This window comes from Sipha flava, unplaced genomic scaffold (assembly GCF_003268045.1).
Source record: "Sipha flava isolate LNK unplaced genomic scaffold, YSA_version1 106_pilon_pilon, whole genome shotgun sequence".
NCBI classification, from domain to species: domain Eukaryota; kingdom Metazoa; phylum Arthropoda; class Insecta; order Hemiptera; family Aphididae; genus Sipha; species Sipha flava.
In genome coordinates, this window is record NW_020271721.1 from 259,866 (window position 1) to 280,527 (window position 20,662).

Here is a 20,662-nt window from a genome sequence, read left to right on the forward strand (position 1 = left end):
AAATTGGCCATTCGAAGACGACGGGATGAAAATTAGTAAGAATTTCTATATCGATTCCGAATAGCGCTTAAGCGATTGCGCTTGCGAAGTGTGTAAGAGTGTAACAGCCCAAATGAATATACACGTGGAGGTACCGAAGAACGCTAAGCAAAACCTGTAGCTCGGCGAGAGGTTACACGACCACCATAATTCCAACGAAAAACACGTTGCCGGTCGAACTCCGTGCAAAAAATATCAACTGCGAATGTTTTCTTTTCGTTTTACAGTTAAACATTTTGAGTTGTAGAAGTGATTTATGTTAATAACTTCAGCTCGCAATACACAACTTGAGTTGGTATTTAAAAATATCGGTACTGAGCACACGCTGTATTGTTATTAGCGCGGGATACTGATCAAGTGTTCGGAAGTCACCAAGATAAAACTTATTGTTAGAGCGTGCGGTCCGTACAACCCCCATTACTGGGGATGCTGGACCGAGGGAGAACCGAGGAACGGTATGACGAGAGGTGGCACGACCACCACAATAGGATGCGATAGGTTCGCGGACCGAACGAAACTCATCAAGAGGATATTCTGTTATTGCTATTATTACTACCTTCGAGCGGGGGGGAGGGGGGAGACCCGGTGACCTACTGCTATATACAGCAGCAATCTGAACGGCGTACGTATACATGTATATATTAAGTTTATATGTACAATGTAATGCAGTGTGCTGCGTGTATGTAGTTTCTTCTACTGTTTTTTTTTTTTTTTTTTACCCATTTCACCGGTTGTCCAATCGAATTCGCCTTGCCCACACGCGAGCGCGCGCCCGCACGACAGCTCGCCGGCACGTTATTCAGTCAGTGTCCATTCCGCAACCGGTACTGCCGCCGACACACCGCGGTATTCGCCAATAAATCCGAAGCCGCTACAAACGTCGTAATCAGTTCGCGCGCAAACCTCTCCGTGTGTCCTCCGCCCGGTCAGCCGCCGTCGCGTGCACAATAAACCGTCGTTGACATCGTACCCGTGAGTATTATTATTTTTATTATTATTTTTTTTATTACATTTTTTTTTTTTTTTTTTTTTTTTGACGATATTTACGTACTGCACCCCATATGTTCAGGTGGTCAAACTATATTCTCCGTGGTTAACGCGCCACCGCGAGTGTTATGAAAACGGTATCGATAGGAACAACGTTGACGGTATACCGACACTAAAGGCACTAAATTGTATTACTAATCGTTTTTGGTCGTTTCGACCAGGATCGCGTGCGAAACACTGTCCTAGGGGGACACTTTTTTTTTTCTCTCCTCCCCGTCAATACGCGATTGTGGTCTCCGGCCACCCGTACTTTATACTGTTTCGGACGGTCAAATCACATTTGTTTGGAACATTATATTTCCTTAAAAAATACACGCGCATGCTTATAGGGATTTTCCGAATTCCCTCTGAACCGTTGTCGATCACACGCTTATAGAACCGTACGATTCTGATTACCGAAAAACTTTTCAGCGTAGGCCGTGTAATTATTATGCCGCAGTCTTTAACTTCTAGTCGAAACACCGTCGAGTCTCGCGATAATGTTATCGCGGTGCGTATGTCTGCCGGCCACCATCACCGTGTCCGATAACTGAACGTTCTAATTAATTTAAGCGGCGACGACGACAACGTCGTCAGGCATCGAAACCCGTAATAACATTATAATATTTTATAAAATGCGTAGCAATTACATGTTCGAGTGAGATCAAAATATCGATGAAATTGATTAATTTATATCGCGATACGCAATACGAGTTCAATGGAGCTGTTTTTATTTTCGAAAATTAAATCAAATACACTAAACCGTTCTCAATTAACGATTGAAATGCAACGATGAGATGACAAAATAATGTAAAATTACGTGTCATGATCCGCATCAAAGATTATCATATACTGTCTGTTTAAGCGTTGTACCCATCGATGCGTGTAAAATAATCTGAAAGTGTTAGTTTAATGCGGTATGCTTATGTAAACAATTAGATGCAATCGCATGAAATTTACGATTAAAATAATTTCACTCGAAAATATATCAATAATGTATCTGTTTGATATTCATGTTCTTTTTTAAAAAAAAAAAAAATAATAATTTTTATTTGGTATTTTGTATAATAATCGATATATATATATATATAATATTGTAAATAAACGAATAATTAAGGAATAAATATAAGTAAACCTATATATTAGAGTAGTGTGGACTTTTTTACTAAAACCAAAGTGCACAAGTGTTTAACTAAATTAACTTGGATTTTTAAACAGTAAAAAAACTAATGTTTTGTCTATGATATGTTTCTTTTTTTCCCGAAAACTCTTTTTGTAACAGTAAAAGTGTTCCAATTGTTTTTCACTATTCTATCTATAAATTAGAAATCAAAAACAAATTAAACCTTAGAGAGTTAATTTTTTTTTTATCTATATTCATCCCCCAATAGTTATAAAAAAAACCACTTTTGAAATGAAATGCAAAAAATCTGTCTATTTGATTTAATTATTAGACACGTAATTTTAACGAATTAATTATTTTTAGTAAAATTATTAAATATATCAGTAATGATACAACCTAGGGTCGTACCGAGCCGAGTAAAGCGATGAGACGTGTGCTTTCAACATTAACTTTGTGTATGTTTCTGTTAATTTATTTAAAAATGTATAGCAATCATTTTCAATTTATAAATCCAGCACGATCATCTAAATGTTTTTGATTACGAATAAGAACCAAAATAATAGTTTTCTTTTACATTGTTATGTTTGAAATTTTAATTCATTAACACGGTATATGATGTAAAGTTATACAACACGTTTCCCACAGACAAAAAACATTATACCTATTAAAATTAAATGAATTTACTGTTATACTTATCTTCGTACTCGAAAATTATTAAAAGTTTAATAATGTATTATAAAATGCATGATTATCCAATTTTTTTTTTATATTTTAAAAATAATAAAAACTAATGAATCAATAATTCATATAAAATGTATTCGATTGTAATGTTTGTAATAAAATAAACGTACACTTATGAGTAATTATACATATATATATATATGTATTTATGTATAGTTAGAAGTTATAAAAAAAATAAACTTTTTAAAATAACTGATGAGTATTTTAATAATACAATCATTTTATTATGAAAAAAAAAAATGTAATAGTAACTGAAATGCTGTAACGTTTCGTTTAGTGATTCCCGTTATAACATATGAGCACAGACACGACACGACAAATAAACGCGAAAAGAAAATGAAACGGATCTTCTATATTTGATGCGAATTAAAAAAAAAAAAAATACGTAACTAAATTCTATCTGTCAATTGTATTTTTATTATTTTGTATTTTTTTTAGTTTATAATAATATAACATACTATGTTATGCTCAAAACGCAAAATAATTTGCGTATATTATTATACGAAAATAATCTAATAGCCACGTTTGTAAATATATACATGTCATCATACAAGCATATCATCGAAGAAAAATTTGTTATTGGATCACAAATATGACGTAGAGGAATAGGTATATTGAACACACCAGTCGCAATCGATCGGAACTATTTTCTTCGTGACCTCATACAGGGACTTTCTTGTACTTTTAGCGCACGCATTCATTTGTGCATTATTAAGCATTCTTATTATTGTCTGTTCATTGCGGAATTGCAAATCTTGAAGTACGTCATTAATAACATACGATTCTTAATTTCAATAGCCAATTAAACGCGTATACACAATTAATATTGACATCTGTTAATAAAATGATGAAAAATGTATTTGATTGTATATTATATTAACGGTGTCATATGTGTGAGTACGTGATATCTCTTATATCTATAGAAAATTAATTAATGGCTTTAAAAAATAACGGATGGTATTATAAAAAATAAGTTGTCAAAAAAAACTTTTAACAAATTTTATGGAAATGACACACACACACACACACACACACACACACATCTGTAGAAGCAAACTGAAACCATAGCGAAACTTGTTAGACTTGCATTGTTTTTGAGAGCTAGTCAATATATATTAATATTCATCGACACGTCGAGACCGTTATAACGCACGTCCGCTCTCAGTATTCCAATCAGGGATCACTTCAATAGCGATATATAAAATAATAATATTCACTTTGACCGTGTTCATCATCAAGATTTGTTTGAAACAATTTCAAGTTCATTGTCCCCAATGTATACGCGTATTTACAGGTAGTTTGGCAAAAAAAAAAAACTAGAAAACAAACGACCTTGCTGTGTGATATTTCGACAGAAGTAAACGTCAAAATACTTATTTTTCAAACGTTTCGAAAAGTCCACATGTTAAAATACCGTATAGATTAGTTATTAGATCATGAAATCGCAGTAGCCGAGCAAAAAAGTAAATTTTTGCTTACAATTACCTACCTATGAATATAAAAAACGCAGAGAGTATGGACGAACATCTGCGGATTACCAAGTAAAACGGTTTTCGTACACGAACAAACTTGTACAGAAACGAAATGGTGGAAAGATTAATCGATTAAAATAATATATTCCACACCCGTTCCAAGCGGTCAACGTCGGGAGTAAATTGTACACAATAAACGGCCAATAATACCCGTTTTATCTTATTCCACTGGATGATATAGATTTAGCGTGCGACGAGCAAACTATCCGCGGACATATAAGTATATGTTTAGACGTATAAATTAAATAAAAGTGAAAACGATTCGCTTGACCAAACAACGAATTTCTGGCCCCCATTAATAGATATTTGTCCGTGAAAAAAAAAAAACTTTATTGTGACGTAGAGAGCCGTTGGTACGTGGAATTACGTTAAAACCATAATTAAATATTAAATTATATGGTGTGTATTATGTCTCGACGCGTTTCCAATAGTGTTTTTTTTTTTCGCGGTGGTCCATATTTTCTTATCGTATTCAAGAATTTTTCCGACCGAACCAAATGTTTAGAGCCAGGAGGCCATCTAATTTCTAACGGTCGTGATGCATATATTTTTTCAACGTTCCAGCGATAAATGTGTGCGTGTGTGTGTGTGTGTGTGTGTTGGTAACCTATCGTGATCGACCTGTGCTATGTTTTACGTCCCATTGTTTTACTGCTGTGACCAACTAAAGCAGTAAACCTTTCTGCGGATAATCAAATTCACTATGGTTGGCGCTAAAGCCCATCTTGCACGTGTATACAATAATATTCAAACGACAAACGGTACGACGTGTGAGAAACAAGGCATCGCCATCAAGGTATGTTATGATCGCGGCAGTATTTTAGTTCGTTCTGCAAACGATGCTCACGAATTCCCAATTTTTTATAATGTAAGTGAAGTGTATTTTCCATTTTTTTCCAACCTTCTTAAACGATTTTCTTTAGTTCATTTTCTCCTGCTCGTTTTCCTAGAATAAAATAACAATTTAAAATATCCCCCGTTGGAAAATAGTATTTACGTATCAGAGTTGGGCAAAAACAAATCAAAATAAAGAATAAAAAATAAAAGCATGAATAACTAATTTGTTTACGAATAAAGAATAAATGTATTCGTTAAAATCATGAATGATATTAGTTAAATAATGATATTAAATATAAAAGTATATTTAATTTATTTTTGTCAATTAATATACGTATTAATATGCATTACATTCATATATATTATTTAAGTCTAAATAATAAGTTTATTATTATTATACATCGTTATTTAGGATTTAAATTTATTATTTATATGATTATAGGGAATAATGAATAACGAATAATAATACAAATTAAAATAATGAATAAAAATAAAAAATCAATAATAAATCAATGAAAAATAATTTTTTATTCAAATAATCAATCGAATAATATTTTATTCGACTTATGCCCAACTCTGTTACGTATACGCGTATAAATAGTGTTTAAGCCATTTATTCGACGTACAGAGTTCGATAAAAGAGTATAAAACTCTGAAGTACTTTTTATTTCTTTGTAAGATAATAATATAATAACTCAGTTCGCCAAAGCACCAATTATGTAGGGATATGGTTTTTAAAAAATATAATTTGAAAATATTATACATCCGTACCCGTGGAAGGAAAAACCGTTTATGGGGATTTTAAAGTATACCATAAATTTGCTATTGAAACGTGCACGTAAACCTATGCATAATATTTATATAAATACTACATAAATACTCGAATTCTCATGAAAAATAATATTCCGAATATATTACATTAACAGTATTCGAAATACATTGTTACGTGTACAATACGAACACGAATACTTTGTAAACATTTTTTTATGAGATGTACCTACATGTATATTTTATTAGTATAATTATCTTCTCGTTGTTGCTGGTTCGTTGGCTGTTGCCACAAAATTGGAAAATAACAATATCGTCCCACTACGTGGTAAAAGAAAACAAAATTACATTATACTACTGCAATTTATTATGTACCGATTTATATTTGAGTACAAATACAAGTTATACGACGAAAAAATTGCGAAATAATTTAAAAATAGATGATTGAACGTTAAAAACGTATTCGGAACACTTGTAAGCTTATTTAAAATGCTATATTAATTACTTAAAAAAAAAAAAAAAAAAAAAAGTATTTCAAAAGTATTTAGAAATACCCAAAAAAATATTTTCAATACGGTACTCGGTGTTTCAGTACTGCATTCGGAATACTATCCAAATCCGATAATTAATAACGTTCGCACGCGCGCGTTAATAAACAAATTGCTATACGTTTTCCCGACGAATCGAGATCATTATCCATCGCGCTGTATTATGATAATTATCATGAGATGCTGGGTCGTAAAAAAATAAACATCGTTAATGAGGTCCGTACGCGATTGAATCGAACACGGGCGTTTCGACGTGCACGCCTTTATTACGACCGTGTTTAGGTATAGTAACACATGTATAATTACGCATTTTTTGGCAACATCAACGTGTGCTATTATATCCCAACGGTCGTGTGGACAACTAACCGTACGAATAACAAGTTGTTATCCTCGCACAAGGTACGAGGATAACAATAATTATTAGGTACGGCCTCTTCCCGGTTTCCTGCAGCGAACGCGTTTAGCCGTGTTGCGTGTGATGGACCGCGAAGACGACACACGCCTGTTCGTCGGAGCTGGTAGCCCGAACACGGTAATTATAAAAATATCTCGATAACCGTAATACGCGAAAATATACCGCTCCGAACGCGGTTCGCACGCCCAGAGTCGACTTAATTATTTTTTTATTATTTTTTATTTATTTAAGCGTATTTTATCGGCGGCACTTGCAGCGGTACGCTGGAATCAGCATTGGTTTTCCACGTTTTTCAGTATTTCGTCGTAGAGGGGGGGGGGAGAGCCGATGGGTGGTACACATTATTGTACAAATTTTAGTACACCGAGTGTTGGAACTGGTTTGTGGACAGTTTTCAGTCCGTGTAACCTTTCTCGTAGTAATATCGTGGAAGGGGTTTTCAGAGTTTTTACGTGTGTATATAATACATTATCGACGTGGATGTCTTAAATTATATTACAGAATAAAAGACGTTGAAAAAAATAAAAAACAATATTTTTTTTTTAATTACTTATGTAAAAAAAATTGTGTTGAAACAAATTCACTCTGCCGCTGACGAACGCAGAATAAAGCGAACAGACGGTTTCAAGCTGTAGTTTCGAATCGTGTGTAAGCGTTTGTAATAAACATGAATATTCCCAGGACAATGGACCGAAAGCCCTCCAAAATGTGTACACATGTTTTCCGTTTACATGTATTCGTGTACATAAACAAGCGTGTACATGAGCAGGCGTGTACACGAGCAGGCGTGTACACAAGCAGGCGTGTATTACTCTCGAATCGATTTCGAAAATATAAAAAAAAAATTTAAATTAACCGTCATAAATAAAACGTATGGAGGGGTAGATATTAAGATATTACATTCGACAAACTGGCTGGCACTCGGGCGCGCAACACACTTCTTTTTTGGTTTTTTTTCTATTTATAGTGGAATTAGTATGTCTGTACCGGTCTAACCGTGAGGTAAGTCTCTCGTACAACATTCGCTTAGGCAACAAACGATCGTCTGCTTGTCTCCCTGTTGGGAAATTCTCGGTTGAACAGTCATTTTACTGTTTTTTTTTTTTTTTTGTATTTAATAATAATTTCACATACAACGATTACATTTTTATAACGTTAAATATTTTAATTATAAAAAAAATATAAAATATATATTTTTCTCAGAAAATTAAGCGATTTGTTAACTCAAAATTAGTACTATCGTGAATGCGATCTAAACCGTAAATATTGATGATAATATTGTTGACAGCTCATTTTTCGTTTTTTTTTTTCATTCGTCTTTATTGCCGATATTGTTTTTGCCGAAGTTTACTAATTTCTACAATATCTTATTGTTTTTTTCAGATAGTTTGCTTTTTTTTTTTTTTTTTTGGCCGACAACAACTACACAGGATACGGTTAACTGTCCAGCAATGATGAGAGCTGCAAAAAAGTCTACATCGTATTGTAATAGATAACAACTATCATTAATACAACAGGTGAGATAACTAATAATAGATTCTTATATATTTTTTTTTCAATTGTTCAGATTTTCAATTAATATGATGTTTTATCTTCCACTTTACCCCTTCCACCAGTTTCTAAATGGTTTTCATATCATTATAACGAAACAAATTTTTATAACCAAACGGGTGTGTATCGCATGCTGTATATATAATATTTATACGCTCGTGCGTGGACTATTACAACAATTATTATTACTGCTAGTCGTATAAAAAAACGTCTCAAATGCAGTTATACTAAACGCCGCCTGGTATTAGATTAACTTGGGATCAGTTTTTTATCGTTTCAATCGTTGTTAATGTGCTGTACAAATCTTGTCGCATTACTCGTCAGGTACTTCACACAAATTCTAAATAGGGTTTACAACGTCGCGATGCGGAATATAATTTTTGCAGCACTAACATATTATTATATTACACGCGTGCGCGTTTGAAAAGGTAATCTCTAGGTAGACATGTGTTATTATTTATGTTGGATCGAAGTAATACACGGAGTAATGATGGACGTTTTCGTAACCGCGAAGTGCACACGAAAAACAGTAACCACGGACGTGTATTATTATATCGTATCATTGATTAAATACACGTATATTTAATTAATGATCGTGCATGCGAATAAAACCGTTTTATCGGGTCGTTTTGAAAGTCAAAATTATTCATTTTGAAACAAATCGAATACAATTTGATGTAACTGACATTCTAGTTTCTTATTTTTCGTTCAGTTGTTCGATAGTCGATTTTTTTAAAGTATGTGTACATTGGAAACACAATGTTTCGACGAGGGACCCGAAACACTAAAAAGTGCGGTGAATGTTGAAATAATTATTCTATCTGGTCCATTTTTTTTTTTTTTTTCGTTCTATTGTCGCGACGATGTACGGTATCAGAATACTCGGCTGATGGAATGGTAGCAATAAAATACATCAGTGGACATCGTAACAAGTTGGGAACGAATTAAACGCGTTAATTTGCATAAATCCGCTCCGTTTTCACGTCCGCTAATGATCAGTGTTCGATAAGCAGCAGTAGTGCAGCGATTCCCTCTCAGTCGTCCGGTTTCGCAATGCACAATATGCTCGGTGTACGTTTTAAACGCGTGCAAACGATACGTGCAGGCACCTCTGCAAAGTGTCCGGTGCGTCGCAGCGGTCTCGGTCGGCCGGACACGAAGGAAAAAGTAGGGGCTCAAACTCCTTCCCACGCATTCCACCGCGGTGTGTCCCCCGGGAAGTGGTCTTATAAGAGTCCGATGATGTTTGACAATTTAATAACCGCACGCGATTGTCTGGCAACGTTGCGATCGTGAAATTGCGGTCCGATCGACGACTAAACGATAGTATAATAAAATTACAACGGGTTCAAATCGGAACGTTTAACCATTGCAAGACGTTGGGGTTTCGCCGAAATACTCGGCGTACCGGCCGTGTTATCGTTTTGCTGTTATCACCTCCGACGCGTAAATAATATTATTATTCAACGACGCGTGGGCACATACATCCGGTCCCGTTGTATAATATCTTAAGTGTATCTTAAAGAGATTATGGTTGATGCACTCTCCGTCGCCGGACTGTATGTTGACCCCATCGGCGCCGGGACCGGTTCTACTTGTGTGACTGTAATGCGTGCGCGCGCGATGATTAAAAAACCTTAACACGTGGCGAGTCCGAAACGGGTGTAGGAGTGTGAAAAAAAAACTGTCGATTTTCAAAATATTCCGTTTTTTTCCAGAGATAACCGTACAGGCCAACTTCATCTAACGGTGCTTATCGTATCCTTTACTTTTAAGCATTTCCTCTTCGCTCATTGCGGTTTTACTCTCACGCTCACACAATACGTAATAATTACAATATGAGCGCTTACACGCATCCACCGTGTATACAAACTCTTAAAAAATGCAGGTATTTCGTGTTTTGAATAATAGGAAACAGTTTCCATGCGAGGAAAAACTGTTATGAAGTCCGAACCATGCTAATGCTCGGCATAATATTCGTAACTTGATTCCAATACAAATTATCACTGAAAATACATTATTGTTTATATTACATTACACTCCAGTGATACGCGTATAATGATAAAATAATATTACATTATTATTATATTGTTCTGAGCGCGCGGTGTGCCAAATATGCTGTTTAACACTGGCAGACAATTCCGATATCGGCTTGTATTTCTAAACATATTTTATTCACAAATTTTATTTATAAATAGGTATACACTTATACGCATTTCCTTCCATCTAATTGTTCTTCGTCCGTAGTCTAATCTGTTCAGATCAAATCGATTAAATGTATTATTAAGTGTACAACTGCACTGTACGCGAATCAGTTTTTATTATTTTTATTTTAGTACCGTCAAAAGAGGATTACGAAGAGAAAAATAAATGTATATATATATAGAAGTCACAAAGACAATAATAATACTAATATACATTGTATAATTATATATATATAAAATACAATTCTAATGAGAAATGTAATTAATAAAATATTTTGAAAATTTATTAACTCATGTGTCTCCTAAATTGGTTACACTTGTTCATTACAACTGGATTAGTTTCTTTCCAAACTCCATTTAATCATCGTTACATAGTGGTATCTTAAAGGAATAAACAATTATATGCTCCAAAGTTTATGTGATTGTATAGTTCGTAAAACCATTCGTAAACAAAGTTTGATGCACTCACTGTGATTGTTTTTGATATTAATTAGAACTCACAACCGGATGCAAAAAAACCGTGTATTATATTCTCTTATGCTTTTGATTGTTATTAAAAATATTGTTGATGAAAAGTAACTACACAAGTCTGTTCCGGTATTTGGAATCGTATAATTGTAATTAAATTAATCAAAGCCAAGTTGTAGAAAGTTATACATACATATGCTCACATCGTATTATTTACACAGAAATAGTTAAAAAAAAAAAAAAAATTATTTCGAATCATTAAAACGTACACCAATAACAATTATTTTACTATTATTAACTGCATTAGTACTAATATAACCTAATTATTAAGAACCCGAGACGCTAAAGGCTTGTTTTCTAATAGTAATCAAACAGAAAATAACAAAAAGTAAAATGTAAGTTACGTGAAACGGAATTACAATTTATACACTTTTGTTTCGATTTGAATTGGTAAATTGCATTATGTATTATATATATATATTAATTCATAAAACAGTATCGCAGCGTGGTATTTTTTCATTATTGGTCTGTTCACATTATAATATTAAGACGACATATTCGGGCATATCAACAAAAGTATTCATTGATTCTATCACGGTAAAAACTGTATTCTTTAAATCACATAAGACAATTAATACATTTTATTTTTACGGAGATCTGATAGGTTATATATTATATTTTTGATTATATTCCCCTTTAAAACATTTAATATAATAGCTGTCAAAATATTATCAGTTTTCTTTCGAGGAGAAACTAAAAAAAAAAAAAAAAAAAAAAAAAAAAAAAACGAGAATGTAAAAATAACAAAAACGTCGACAGGCGATACATAACTATGTATATTATTATTGCCAATTATTCGATGTACTCGTACATATTCAGACATATAATTTTCTCAATATAGTTCGATTTTTTTATGAAGTTGCAGATATATATTATTTTCGTTGCGGTAACAGAAGATTAGACAGTTACACCTATATCGTGTTCGATTTAAAACAGCAGTTAGATGTATTTATAATTAAATCAAAATGTTCGGTAATTATTCTACATTTAAAACTGTAGCCTTAATTAAATTATATGATTGAACGACTATATATATATATATATATATATGAGTATGCATGTGTGTGTGTGTGTGCAAGTGTATGTATGTATATGATTTTAAATAATTATTAAAGACGTTCGTTTAAACTTAATTTTCCGAGCTAATAAGTAGTAGCGTGTGTTTGTAATTCAAACTATTGATGATGTTTTCTAAAACAGTTTGAAATTAATTATGTTTAAAATTAAGTACGGTGTATTAGGTACATAGTTAATTTAAAAACAAGTCTAATTATTGAAATTTGCTATACTGTGGTAATGAAGCTTGTTTGAATGCATCTGTCGAAATAAAAATTGTATTTGGATATAAACACGCTAACGAAAAATCTTGAGTTGGCTTACAAATTAGATATTCCCAGATATTTAACATAATTAATATTTAGACTTCGTACGTTCAAAAATTAAGTATTAATAACAATTATAGAACTGTTAATACTCAATGATTGTGTTCAAAATATTTTTATTGTTGAAAAGTGACGAACACAATAAAAATCATTATCATCAGATTACTTAAGTATTTTTTTTCTTATATCTTATACCGTTATACCTAGGTAGCTCTTCATATTTGAACTTCAAAATAAATAACCTCAAGGTTCATATAATTCTAAGAATAATAATATAATTGGTTAATTTTTCTTCTTAAATAATATAAGAATTAGAAATTAAAATGAAAAAAATTTATTAAAAATAAAGATTTCTTAGTCTCGAGTAAAGTCAAGGTTAATAATTTTAGTACAAAAGTTCTAAATTCTAACATATCTGGTGTAATGAATACACTTTTTTTCGATTCATTAGTTAAGAGAAAAGTTTTGAACTCCGTGGTGTTTTCCTCGTTGTACAGGATTCAGATTGCGACGATTTCAATACTTTTATTCTAATACTCAAACTTCAAACTTAAAATTTTAATAGAATTATTTTAAACTCATTAACAACAAATATTTTCAATGTTTCATTTTAACTTTTAAGGTGTTTTTTTTTATGATATAAATATACAAACGTTTGAGAAGATTCTTCTGGTTAGTAATAGCATAATATGTTTGTTATTATAAAGTGATATGTGAGGAGCGTTATTTGTTACCAGAAAAAATATTTGAAAAAAATAGACATATTTTTAATAATATCATAGTAAAGTTAAAATAATATCAAATTTATTAGAGTAGATCGAAGGAATCGTAGTGATTATCTGTCTCTGCCCATCGACCACTTGACTAATAACTTGCTCATTTTACCTGTAACGTTTTTATTCTAACCTAATCTAACCATCCATGGTTGGCGGTAATATATATTTTAGTTGATCCAGACCTATGGATCAGACGAATTGAATCGATAATTTCGAAAATTCCATAAAATTAAAATTGTCAGGAAACGTAAAAAACGGTTTTTAGGGATCAAAATTAAATTTACATAAAAATTGAAAATGGTTGAATTATTTGGGCATCGCTTATGACCGCTCACTTTCAAAAACAGGTCATCATTCAAAACCGCACACTTTTATATCTTAATCCCACATATTTTCACCAAATTAAACCGTTCAATACCGCATAAATGTATATTTATATATATCAATTACGTATACGTTTATCTAAAATAACATGAGTGCACCTCGAAACCGAGCGGGGTCACTCGCTCGCTCGGACAGTTAAAAACAAAAATATCCCATGATTTGCTATGTAACATCACCCCAAATAGGTCCCAGGATAAAAAAAAATATTTTGTGTGGGACTCATACGAAACTGGCAATGTGAACTATACATGCAAAGTGTGCAGAGAGAAAGGAAGTGTTAACCAAATGTGTGCAGTTTTGAACTACCAACCTTTCAAATTTCCCTTTTTAACAATATAATAAATATGTGCGGTTATGAACGGTAAATATGCGGTTTTGATGACCGCTGAATTATTTAATTTCCTCATAAAATACCAAATATGATATGGCGGTCTCTCAGGAAATATTCATTATTATTAATTAAACACATCTATTAAATAAAACTAGTTTTGAAAATGTGTGATTTGAGAAATGACCTTTTCGAATTGATCGATTCAATTACGTTTGGGTTAAATAAAACCAAAAACGAAATCATGACCCGACCAACTAGACCATCTATTATACGAATTGAAATCTACTCAAAAAATTACATGAAAATATAATAAAATAGTTTACTGTTGAAATCGATGAAGACAACAAAGTAAAGTTGCAAAAAATAACATAAACAAGTTATACGACAAAACTTATAGATGGATCTGTTTGCTTATTTATTGGGAGAATAAAAAAAAAAAAAAAATTGTTTGGTCGATTAAAATATGGTTTTTATTTTTAAAAATATGACTGCAAGAGATGCCGTTGGCTTACATTGAAAACGGTCTCTGATAAGAGTTAGCCGATGGTCGAAATTTTGGTACACCATGGATCAACTCGTGCGATTTTGGAGTTCACTAGATCATCAGTGCAAATAAGGAATTTTAATAGGGGCGGGCTTCAACCTTATAATTTTTAACCAAATATTATAAGTTGAGGCTTTGTCTCCATACCTTAAAATAATCCAAAATAATCATTAAGTTATTATTATTAATTATAATCAATAACAGCTGTAATGTTGCTAAATAAAAGTTTAATTAAATAAAAAAAAATCCCAATCATATAAAATAATAAATGTATAAAATATAAAACGATAATAAATATAGGGGCTGAATTTACATTAGGAGGGCTTAGCCTCCCCCTAGTCCATCCTATTTGCACCTATGCACTGGACATGAGTCTTTCGCCGCCTAGGCCTTAATAAATTAGTATAGATTGATTTTATCATTTTGAAGACAAAAGAAGTTGATGACCGATCGCATGGTCTTTGAAATGCGTAGGATTTGGTGACTGCTACACGTTTGAGTGAAGGCGTGTACCGCGACGGAGTGCATGTAAACCGATGTCTATTATTGTTTTGTTCCAGACCAAGAAGTTTTAAAAACGCTACCGCCAATAATAGATGATAACAAATAATAATTATACATAATTAAATAACCAATGAATATTTATTAGATAAATACAAACGCGAACAATGCTTTAAAAATTGTATAGAACTTGCATTAGTGAATAGCCGTCAACCATACAGGTATAGATTATAGTAAGTTTAAACTAATAATCTATGCGGTTTCGATGTATTTGTACTATTGCGAAGTGGAAGAATGTAAATAGTTTTTTTTAAAAACTTGAGTTTCCCTTTAATCTGTTTCCACGTCTATGCCTGTACAAAAAATGGATCCCAGACACTAAGAATTTCGCCAATTATTATATAGTACCTTGGTTATCTATTATTCAATATATACCATAAAACTACATCTAATGATTGATTCGTTCCTAAACGTTTAAAAATGGTGATCGATCCAATTAAAATATTTTTAAGAGCAATTTTAAAGCTAGTTTTACTGTAGGTACAAAGTAGTGTACTTTTATGTTGAGAAAATTAGATATATATGAAATATTGTGCGAGTGATTGAAATTGCTTAAAAAATAATCGTTTCAGTAATATACGTACGTGTATAAAATAGGAATATGCAAAATTCATTTAACTTTTAACCTAATAAGAGTAAACTTATTTTAACTTTTTCAATTGATTTCCTTAATTTTTTCATTTAGTCGTTTATTTTGTTATTTTTCATCAGAAAAACATTAAATAATAATTTATAATGTGCTACCTCTACTCATTTGATTCACGGGCCTATTATACATATACTATATTTTACATTTAAATATTTTTTAGTCGACAATATTTATTTATTTCAAATTTTGATAGTGTTGGCATTATCTACTTAATTATTATCACCGTAGAATAGAAATAAAAACCGCAAGTTTCAAACGAAATATTTTGCAGAATATATACAACCTATAAATTTCTTCCTAAAAATTTAAAATTAAAGGTCAAAATTTTAATTTAACGTTTATTGCACACATACGTATAATTAAAAAATGAATTATTTTTTAATAATTTGGTACCACTTTTCATTTAATCGTTAAACCTTTTAATTTTAGATTTTTATCAGTATTTTATCGAAATTTGTTTTTATTTTAATAAATTCACTTTTTAAATAGAACGGTTTTAATGAGTTATCTATACCTGTAATAATAGCAAAATTGTTGATCCTACCATTTATACAAGCATATGTTATTTTATATCGTATATTCGTTTAGCATTTTTTTTCTATCAATCTTAGCCGTGTATTCTGGGTTAATAGGTGTTACTGAATTAAAATTAACTGATTTCTGTTAAGAAAATATAATTACCAATGTTAATTTTTACCTGATTCTAACTTCAAAGAAATTAATTTACCGTACTAATTCAAAATAGTAAACAACGATAAACATTGAACCCTGATATATTTATTGGAGTACTATTCTGAGAATTATATTCTTCAGATCTTGATTTCATATGTATGCCGTAAAAACTCCGAGTATTAATATGAAATGTTTTTCGTACAAACCCATTAAAAGTATATGTATACTTAATCTTCGAGAAGTATTGAATTTCAATTTATTGAAATCACAGTTTTAATCGAGATAGTAAATTAAAACATTCTTCCCGTTGATCTATTTGACAACTCATGGATTATGATTATCCTCCGTCCTATGGTGTTCATGATCTCATTCCTAACTACATAGTATTACCGAAAGTTTTTTTTAATATAATAAACCGGCAAACAACTATGCACTCGATGTGATAATTCAGGAACCTAAAAAATAAGTAAATGATTTACCGAAATCACGTCTAAACGGAGTCTCGAGGGGATTATAATTTGGTTTATTTGAATCAGTAGTGAAGTAACTTTTGGATAGCACATAAATAATACCTTCATATAAATATGTACGACGCTCGGACAACGTTTAATCCAAAGACGTATCAAGTATTTTTCCAGCATATATGTCCTGTATATGCATTTTTTAAAATTCATTACGTAACGAGTACTCGTGGTATGTTGTTCATATTCTGGCATGGTTGGTGGGAGTATAAAATAATGTTAACCAAAGACCACAAGAAAAACGCAAAACACCAGCCATTCGTTCCCATATAGGTATAATATCGGTTCGATGAAGCAGTGTAAGAAAAACGCAGTGCAGCAGTGCATTAGGCAAATTTTTTTTAGATTCGATATCGGTGTGCGGGTGTTGTATTCCCTATTTGTGAAAAGATTTCGACCAGAAAGGATATTTACATTTTTTTTTTTTTAACACGAAAATGTATAGGATATTTTATCTATGCGCGTTCGGGGAGTAATTTATTTAATTTCTCAGCAATTTTCCAAACAACAATCGAGAAAAACATAACTCTAGATTTTATACTGAAAACTGTTGGTCCCGAATTACTTTAAGATGTTCACCGCCCTGTGGCAAATGTACCTTCCGTTCAATGCGATTCTGGTATATGACGGATATAAATTAGTATGACTCTCAGAACTACACAATATAATTCATAAGCCTTTTTTTTTTCTTTTTGCGTCAGCAACAGTCGCCGCGATAATGTAATTCATACACGAGAGTGTTTTATATAGTGCTATATATATATATATATATATATATATATATATACGTATATTATTTTATTCCATATGCATACACAAGGATTTGCCTATATTTGCCGATTCGACGTCGTTAGTGTGTTACCATTCAGAGTGTATTTCGAACACGTTCGAATTTTTAGTCACCGCCGCCGTTTTGCCCGTTCGTTTTCGCTCGGACCACGTATTATTATATACACATAAAACGATTTCGTCGGTCGTACAACACGTGCGCACCAACGCGAATGAGTGTATGTGTGACTGTGTGTACTACTTACCGCGAATTCACGTTTGCTACGTAAAACTGGCGTATATATATAAACTGCGCAACGTTTCCCGGACCAGTCCAATTCTTATTTAGGTATACGAGTTGGTACGTTCAACACGTATAAATGCATACGGTTCCGTGCGTTTTGATTGCGTGTTTACTGCAAGTATTTGTCGGGAAAAGCGGAAAAATAACGAATAGAAGACAAGAAAGACCAGTAAAAAATAATAATATTAAAAAGGTCCATCCCGGGTTCCTCGTGGTAATAACCTGCGCCGCGTTCGTATATTTCCGCGTCGTCCGTGTACTTGTATAGCGTGTGCCGGTCCGTAAAAGCGGCAGTAACAGACGAAAAACCGGTCCGGGTAATCGTGTCATAAGGGCATCGTGTCACGACGGCCACCGGTGATGTGATTTCGTGTTATAATAATCATATTACTCGTATAACTATATATTAATATATTCGTATTCGTAACGGGTGAACATATAATGTATCTCGTACGGCGTAAACCGCGTACACGAAATCCCGGTGCGCGGGACACCCGGGGATAAATCACGCGTGGACCGGACGCGTGTTCGGCCTCCGTCGTCACCGTATATAATGTGTTCTCTAATGTGTGCGAGTGCGCGTACAGAAGCAGTTAGAAATGTAGAAAAGAAGCACGCGTCGTTAACTGCAGAGAAGAGAAGTATACCTTGGCGCGCGTGTATTTTTGTACGACGATGAAACCGCAAATAACGTGATTACACGTTATAATAACAATAATAATTACGTGTTTATACCGACAGACCGGTGAGAAGTCAAAATTAATTTTGAAAAATTCGAATCGTAAGCACCTTCTATATTATACTCGTGCCGTGTGGTAATAACCGCGCGTAATGATGTTACAATATTAATATTACACGCGAGTGCAGTTTTTGTCGTTTTTAGTAGGTGCGTTGGCGATGCGAAACATTGACTAAATAATTAATCCAGTAGTAATTTAATCCCATGATAAACCTTATTTTAATAATATGCGGTTTTTAGTTGACATCGTGATTTATCGAAACATCGCGATAAATACAGTAATATATTGATAACGAAATCATGCCGTTGGTTTCCGTATTATATAAAACATTACAATATTTTCATAACGGTACCCGTTTGTAAATTGTCTTAAATCAAATATCCCGTTTTTTTTTTCACTTTTATTGAACCAACGTTTAACGTAAAATAAAATGAGACTAAAACATTTTCCATACCATCTATACGAATTAAATATTATTTGATTAATGATATGAGTTATTATAATTGTATACAAAATCAATATAAAAATATGCTATTGTTGTAAAGTTTGTTGCAAATTAAAAAAAGTTTATTTAAAAGTTTCACAAAACTTGAAAAAACTTTGATGATAAAAAATAACCCGTTTAATTCAATATAAATACTATACATTACAAACCGTAGCACGCAATGCCGATATCTCGTTTTTACAATAATTATATTATTGTTCAAGAAATTGCCATGGGCGTTTCTAAAAAAATACACAATTTAAATTAAATTGTACTATATGACATATATAGTGTACAATATAGCAATAGATATATTATATTATACGCAATCGCACGTGGTTCATACAACAAGGAACGTTTTAAAGAAAGACACATTTTAGTAGATACGAATCCAAAAAACCAGCAACCATAAAATATATATTATGATATCGATTTTCTATTATTGTTGTATCGTACCATACTATCGTGTACATAAGTACTTACTACGTACGTTATCAATAGGTCCTATATTGATTTTGAACCTCGCCAGAGACGGTTTTTAATGAATATGCCGTCTAAGTGCTAAGACCCCTGGATCGTATCCGCGGCGGCGCCGACAACCGTGTCTGGTCGCAAAAATATACGATTCTATATAGGTATAGAAATTTAGCTGCTGTCCGGTTTGCTATAAACAACTGATTTATAGATACTTTATATTCTACCATAACGCGTGATCACATTTTTCGACGTAGTGCGAGTTATAATTAATTTGAAAAATAAAAATATTCAAAACCCTGTAGACTATCGTAATAACAGTAAGCTAATTCAAAGATGAGCCACCAGGAATATTTTCTACCTACAGCACACAATGTCGTCATCAATGCGGCGGTACTAACTTAAAAATGCGATACAAGTACGAGCAGTTATATATTGCTGAAATAACTGTAAATATTTAAAAACAAACGAAAACAAATTGTATCTTAATAAATAATATCCGAGACCGGTTTAAATGTGAACAAATTCAAATTCAAATAAAATATTAACTTGTTAATAAATTTAAAATGGTTTTCTTCCTATATTGCACAGAAAATTCATTCGCTTATAATACCATCGCTTCGTGCTGTTCCCAAAATTAACCTTATAAGCGGCGTACACTGAAATATAAAATGTCGTCTTTTGGTGATCGATGATTCGATAAAGCCGCGTTTACACGATTCACTTTTGGTGATCATTTCGGATAAATCATAGTGATCAT

General features: G+C 32.4%; 1 protein-coding gene across 1 annotated transcript in view; it reads left to right on the plus strand.

Moving 5' to 3' along the window:
- The first annotated feature begins 819 nt into the window (after positions 1 to 819).
- Positions 820 to 20,662, plus strand: part of LOC112684954 — a 58,734-nt gene continuing 38,891 nt past the window's right edge. The window contains exons 1-2 of the mRNA XM_025556696.1: positions 820 to 1,011; positions 8,413 to 8,546. The gene's annotated coding sequence lies outside the window, so the exon portion shown is untranslated. The remainder of the gene's footprint in view (positions 1,012 to 8,412; positions 8,547 to 20,662) is intronic.